The sequence below is a fragment of the Maniola jurtina genome, chromosome 22, assembly GCF_905333055.1.
Source record: "Maniola jurtina chromosome 22, ilManJurt1.1, whole genome shotgun sequence".
In the NCBI taxonomy this organism is placed as follows: Eukaryota; Metazoa; Arthropoda; class Insecta; order Lepidoptera; family Nymphalidae; genus Maniola; species Maniola jurtina.
Window position 1 is genome coordinate 4,380,656 of NC_060050.1, and position 6,776 is coordinate 4,387,431.

The 6,776-nt window shown below is 36.1% G+C and overlaps 1 protein-coding gene across 4 annotated transcripts in view; it reads right to left on the reverse strand.

The window, feature by feature from the left end:
• The window catches only part of LOC123876796, a 354,107-nt gene that overhangs the window by 157,656 nt on the left and 189,675 nt on the right, over positions 1-6,776 (reverse strand). The window lies entirely within an intron of this gene.

Below are 6,776 nucleotides of genomic sequence, written 5' to 3' on the forward strand. Positions count from 1 at the left end.
CAGGCGAAAATTGAAATTGAAATAGGTATGCCTTATTGTACACCATCATAAAAAGAAACACAGAAGTAAAACATTACACAACAAAATATTAGTACAATTTGGCGGCCATATCGCTTTGTAGCTATCTTTGCCAGGCAACCACATTAAGAGGATATAATGACTATTGAATAGTGAGAAAGGGTAAAGGGTGTACGTAAGTTAACAAGGAAACAGGTGATCTCTTGCTCGGTAGTTGCATTGTTAAGCGCAAAGATGTTCACTGTCCACGTTGTTAGCTTCATGAATTTTAAACGAGTTTATGCAGAAGAAATAGAGAAAGTCTTCTAATGTTTCAGACAAAAAGCTACTGGCATTATAGTCATGCTCAGAACTACAGCAAATATAAAGTTGCGTAACATATGGATGTGGCTTGAGGAAATGATATGACAAAGAATACAAAGACCATAATTGGTTCGACGATATGTAGCTTTCTCTATATTATTGAGGAAACTGGTAAATGCATCAAAGACAAAGGAAATATTTTCATTCGGTGTGAAATCGGAAATGATATACTATAAGCTATTTTTATACAACATATTTATAAAATTGATTGGATAGATTCTCTATACAGCATTTGTAGAGAACGTAGCGATAAACTAGAAAGTATAAATGAGATAACTTCAATCTTTTAAAATATGGCAAAGATATCATTATCATCAACTGATAGATGTCTGCTGCATGTAGGTCTCTTGTAAGCACTTCCACACGCCACGGTCTTGCACTGCCTAAATCTAGCAACTTTCTGCGAATCGCTTGATGCAGTCTTTCCTGGTGGCGGCTCGTCTTCTTCTTCTTCTTCTTCTTCGTCATAACACTCTTGGCCGTGGCTCTTGGTCGTCGTCATCACGAGGTGACGTTTTTGGGGGTAGATGTTATACGAGTAGATACTAGGTATAATCTACTCGAGTGACAAGATGCTCAATGGAGTAATTCTCACGTCGCGAGACATGTACGAAGATCTTTAGTATGCGACTCTGTGTACTAACGCTGAAAGACGTTGTTTAATGCCGAATTCTTGGAGTATAGAGATGTGGGTGCGAAATTCAGTCAGTGAGCTGGTACTGGTGCTGAGCATAGTGGGGGATCAGCTGAAGCTAAAGTGGCAATCTGCAGGCCACATAACTAGGAAATTTTGAAACCGATAGGCGTAGGGTCCCACCCGAGGGGCTAGGATGGCGACTACTGGGCAGCGCTGCGTTGGCCGAAGCATATTTTATAGTAAAATATAAACAAATCTGTCTTATGTATTAACTTTAAGTTGAAGGATGGAAAATTTTACGAAAGCCATCACAAAACAAGTGCTTCTTAAGAAAGTGCTGCTTAAAGCTTAACTTTCTACCTGTTAATTATTATAAACTGTATATATGATCGTAGTGTTATGGGCAGTAAAATTTCCACATTTTATGCAGAGGAAGCGAGCATTATGAAACAATGTAAAGTAAAATCATATGCTTTCAATGTAACAAAGGTTATCCATATCTCTCTGTAGCAACTCACATTGAAACAATAGTCAAAGGTACAATTGTATTTCTACGTTAATGAAATAACAGAACATAATGGCAGCACGACGACATTCAAACTCATGCGCTTTCTAACAATAAGAGCAAAACAGACCGTAGAAGAGATTGATGCTTGAGACGAATCTGTATCGAGACTTACAATGGAAGAACTGATCTACCCAAGATGTACAAACTTTCACTTGGCCCTTGGAAGCATAAAGCATAAAACTATTAGGGCCATTTCTCTGTACACACGCCTGTATCGATTACGGACACGAATTTGGGACGTAAGCGGTAAGGCATAATTTTCAAATTACGAAGTTTGAAAGCGAAATAATTGCAGAGAAATGCTACGGTAGCTAACTAGTAACTATTGTAGCTATTATTAACATTCGAAAACAATATACAAAATTAAGTGATAGTGAAACTGATACCCGGATGCAATTATGCCACAAAATCTTCAAAAATTGCCTTGTATGTACGAGCACAACTTTACTCTTGGAGAATAAAACTTACTAGGATAATACCTATTATAAAACATACTACATATTACTACTAGGTATGATAGACTTACATTAATCACATCAAATTTTACATCCTTGTCAATTATATCCATTGGGTTACACTAACTCTGGTACAATTTTTTTTTCACAGTTTGCGATTGTATCTCAAGTTCCGACATTTGACACGATAATTGATCATTGTACCTACACTATTATGTCACAAATTGACCAAAGAAGGCCACAAAAATCATATCTTGTTGTAAGTTGCCGTTGCGTCAGTTTTGTCGCGTACTCTATTACTGGATTGTTCTGTTGCGAGCGATTACGCTTGTTATCTAATTTTTAATTAGGGCCGAATCACTTTGTGAGAAACGCGTCTCAGATCAGTAACTTAGATAGTTATTTGTAACGGAGTCAAGACAATACACTTCCTAGTCATCAGTCGATCACACTCTATGATAATTTGTATCGAAACGGCGAAGTTATAACTATCCTTCCTTAAAGGCTTGGGTAGACACAACGTTACACAGCAACTCGCTAAGGCTGAGGTCTATACAGCGCACTTTGACTCAAGACTCTGACTCAAGACACTTAAAATGTGACAGCGCTATATCGCTAACATAAATCTGTCTCAACTGAAACTAAAGTCTAAACAAAGTTAAAGTGCCCTCTATAGATCTCAGTCTAAGATCTCAAACACACTAGAGACAATATATTTTTGTCTGGCGGAAAGCTTCTGTGAACTGCTGGACACAAGTAGCAAAGCCCGCGACACCATGACCTGTGGAAATTCTTGCAAGAGACCTCTGTCTATATGTAGATATCTGGCAATGGGCGTCTATTAGATGAAGTGACGACGACGAGTAAAGGAATATCATGAAACACATCTGCCGTCATATTCATGCTCAGCAGTATGACGTGCGTCAATCAATTCCTAATTTAAGCTGAGCTGTCGCTGATGCCAGGTGGTTACATCTTGTATCTATGTAAATTGTATTTTGTTGTACTGTGTGCTATTAAATCTAATAAATGATCATCATCATCATCCCATCGCCGGCTCACTTAGTATGAGTCTCCTCTCAAAATAAAAACAGTTTGGCCATAGTCCACTACGCTGGGAAAGCTCAGATTAGCAGACTTCACACTCTTTTGAGAACATTATGGACAAATCTCAGGCGTGCAGGTCTCAGTCTAACAGTTGCTTGCGCTTCGCTACCGTTGCGCTGTTTATTTGTCCAAGCCTCAAACAGTGCAATCGGTTTATCTCATTTATATCGAGTTACAATTACTCTTCGCTTCCCGGTATTGCTCTCATTGCGTTCGCACTTCCGTCTTTACTTGACGGTTGATGTGCGAACGGTATATTAGATTGACTTTATGCATTATGCTTACAGTTTAATTGCCTGAATTATGAAGTAGTACTGAATAGCCTTCAAAGGTGGTGGCAGTATTCATTTCCAATCCGCACTTAGTGAGCCAGCGATCGATTGAAATGTTAAGTTAAACAGCCAATTTAAGACCACTACAATAATTAAGAGTACGGCCATATGGGCCACAAGAGGCCACAAGTCATAACTCTAGAACAGTTGAATCCGTGTAATGCTTGGAACTAAAAGCGCAGTTTTACTCACGCATACTTACATACAAAGGTACCTTACTAATTTGTACTTATTTACGCTTATAGGTACGTTCCATCACACTTAATATTATAAAGGGAAACTTTGTGTGTATATATGTGTGTATGTGTGTGTGTATGTTTATTACTCCTTCACGCAAAACTACTAGACGGATTTGGCTGAAATTTAGAACACGGGATTTCGAAAAACCTAAATCTCTAATCCCTAAAAACCTGAAGTCGCTGCCATCACCTCATTTTCAATAATTCCAATAATTTGTTAGTTTATTTCTAATTAATAATTCTTTCACTCAGCTCGCGTGTTCTGCCATTATTACCTACTTGCCTAACCTGTCCAAGACTCGATTTTGTAATTAACTTTTAAATAATTCATTTATTCAATGATACACTTTTCACTAGGTCAAAGCTAGGTTAAGATTTTGTCGTGAGTAGCCGCAGGGTTAATTATTATTATTATTTAAAACAACAGAAAGTTTAATTAGGCTTTTCAATAATTGAGATCTACTGATATTAACTTCGATTTTGATTTGACAGACAACTTTAAAATCAATTTATTTTATAAATGTTTTAATTATTTAACAACGATTACGTTTCACAATTAATATTATGTAATGATGGGATAGTAAGCGAAAAATCGTCTAAAATGGAAGGCTTACTTATAAATAAATACATGAAACTTTGCTTTTAGTAGTAGAAGTAAAAGAAATCATTATTAGAAATAAACGCAAACTTTAAATACGCAATAGAACATGTTACAGTTGGTATAATAGGTTAATTATTTAAAATAACAGAAAGGTTAATTGGGCTTTATCAATATTATGAGATCTACTGATATTAACTTTAATTTCGATTTGACAGACAATTTTAAAATCAATTATTTCAATTTTTTAATTATTATTTAACAACGATTACGTAATACAATTAATATTATGCAATTACAGGATAGTAAGCGAAAATTTCGTCTAAGATTGAACAATTATTTATGAACGAATTCTTGGAACTTTGTTATTAATACTTAGTAAAAATAGTACTTAGTAGTAGAAATAATAAACACTTAGGTATTTCTAATTCTACTATACGCAGTAGAATATGTTTCAGTAAAATCAAAATAATTTAAATAAAGTAATTACCTGCGTAGTTAAAGTATTAAAGAAAAATCATGAAAATTTCTAATCTATAAAATATCACACATGCCTATTATAGGCCTACTGTTTACTATAAAGTGTAGATAATTCTTTGAACGGAGTCACTAAACTGTTCTATTCATACTTTTCTTTGGATATTCGCCAACATCTAGTCTACAGGAAATTGTAAACACTTTTAAGTGGCTGTCAAAAATATCAATATTGTGGGTCAAAACCCGCGATCGCGATCAATGCCAACTTTCGTTAGTGAACTTTTGTCTTACAAACCCAAATCGCTTTTAAACACATCGTATCAGAAGGTTAAATAGCTTGGCAGTGTAACTCCTTCATAACGACTGTCCTTGGTTTTTATGTGTTTAGTCTAAATAGTCATAATATTAAAGAAATTTTATAACGCCTAAAACGCATTTAAAGTTTAAAAACATCATAATATCAGAATGCTAAATAGCAAGTTAGTGTAACTCCTTCGTTAAGACTAGCCTTAGTAATACTAAAGGGCACGGGTCTCCTTTTAGAATGACAAGGGTTTAGACATAGTCCACCACACTAGTCAAGTGGGAATTGGCAAGTCTTCACACTCCTTTGAGAACATAACATTTTTACGACCCCAAGCCCATTAAGTTGATACAAAATTTTGGTATCGATTAAACAATGGAAGCCAAATCTGTTACTATTTTTTCGTTCTATATTGAGTCGCGTTCGTCGCTCCCCTTCCCAAAACCGTCGACAGGATGTCGGGTTCCCAGGTAATGAGTTACCGAACAAAATTTACCGAAATATTTCGTGTGATTAGTAGCCTTGTATCCTTACTCTAAAAACTGATCGCACACTAATCAGCATGCGCCGGATGACTATAATTTGATTGACTTCATATCATAATATCTCACTGCTTGCATGAAATTCGCTCAAAAAATGCTGTATGAACTGAGCGTATAAGGTGAGCCGCAAGAGCCAGAAGCTATTTGATTGAAAGTCACCAAGCAATTCGAAATTCCGGTAAGATGCCGATAAAGACTGCCATCGCCTTTTTCTTGGTAAACCAACAATGATTTGAAACGTCTTCATAACGATCGGCTGATCGATTACGCATTAATACACTCTCAATAATAATTGCTGGAATTTACGGTATTCTTGTTGCAACAATGAGGTGAGTCCATCGTCAGATTGAAGTTGTCAATTAATGGCGTTAGATCGCAGTGAATTTCAAGAGAAAAAAATCTCCTCACATTTTTACGAGCGTGTCCGGCGCGTGCGGATAAGTGTGCGATTGGCGTAAAATCAGTTTTTAACGCATAACAATATTGCGCTGTCATGAACATAGCACGTGGGTGCGTACGGAGGCGGGTTGCATGAGATGCGCCTTATAATGAAGGTTTGTGTTCGTCTCGTGTGCGTTGATGACTCATTTGGCACACTGATTGTATTTTTATTGATAACAGGTTAGCGTAGAATACGCCCTCACCTGATGGTGCGCGACGCTATCTACCATTCAAGTCAGTAACTAAAAAGAACACATACATGTTATACTTACCATTTCCAGCAGTATTTCTTTGAAAAAAAAAACTTTTTTTTGTACATAATTACTTATTATAAACTTATAATGGAATAAAGTGAACAAAGGTGAATCCAATTTCTCTAATGGAAATTTCTTCCAGCTTCCCTCGAAAGTAAGTAAGGTGGAGTTATAGGATAGTATCTTGTTAATGTAACAAAGATAAGCGTTCAAGAGGTTCGAAGAACTATGATATTACTTATGGACATATCGATCTATAACGATTAATAATTAAGTATTTAATAGTATTGGAGGTACAGCTTTACTTATGAGGTAAAGTCGATAGTAAATAAACAGCCACCTGGCAGGATACATAATATAGCTCAATCAAGTAACCAAATTATCTACCAAGAAAACTAAATAATTGCCTGACTTTATCGAATTAAGTGCAAATAGCACACT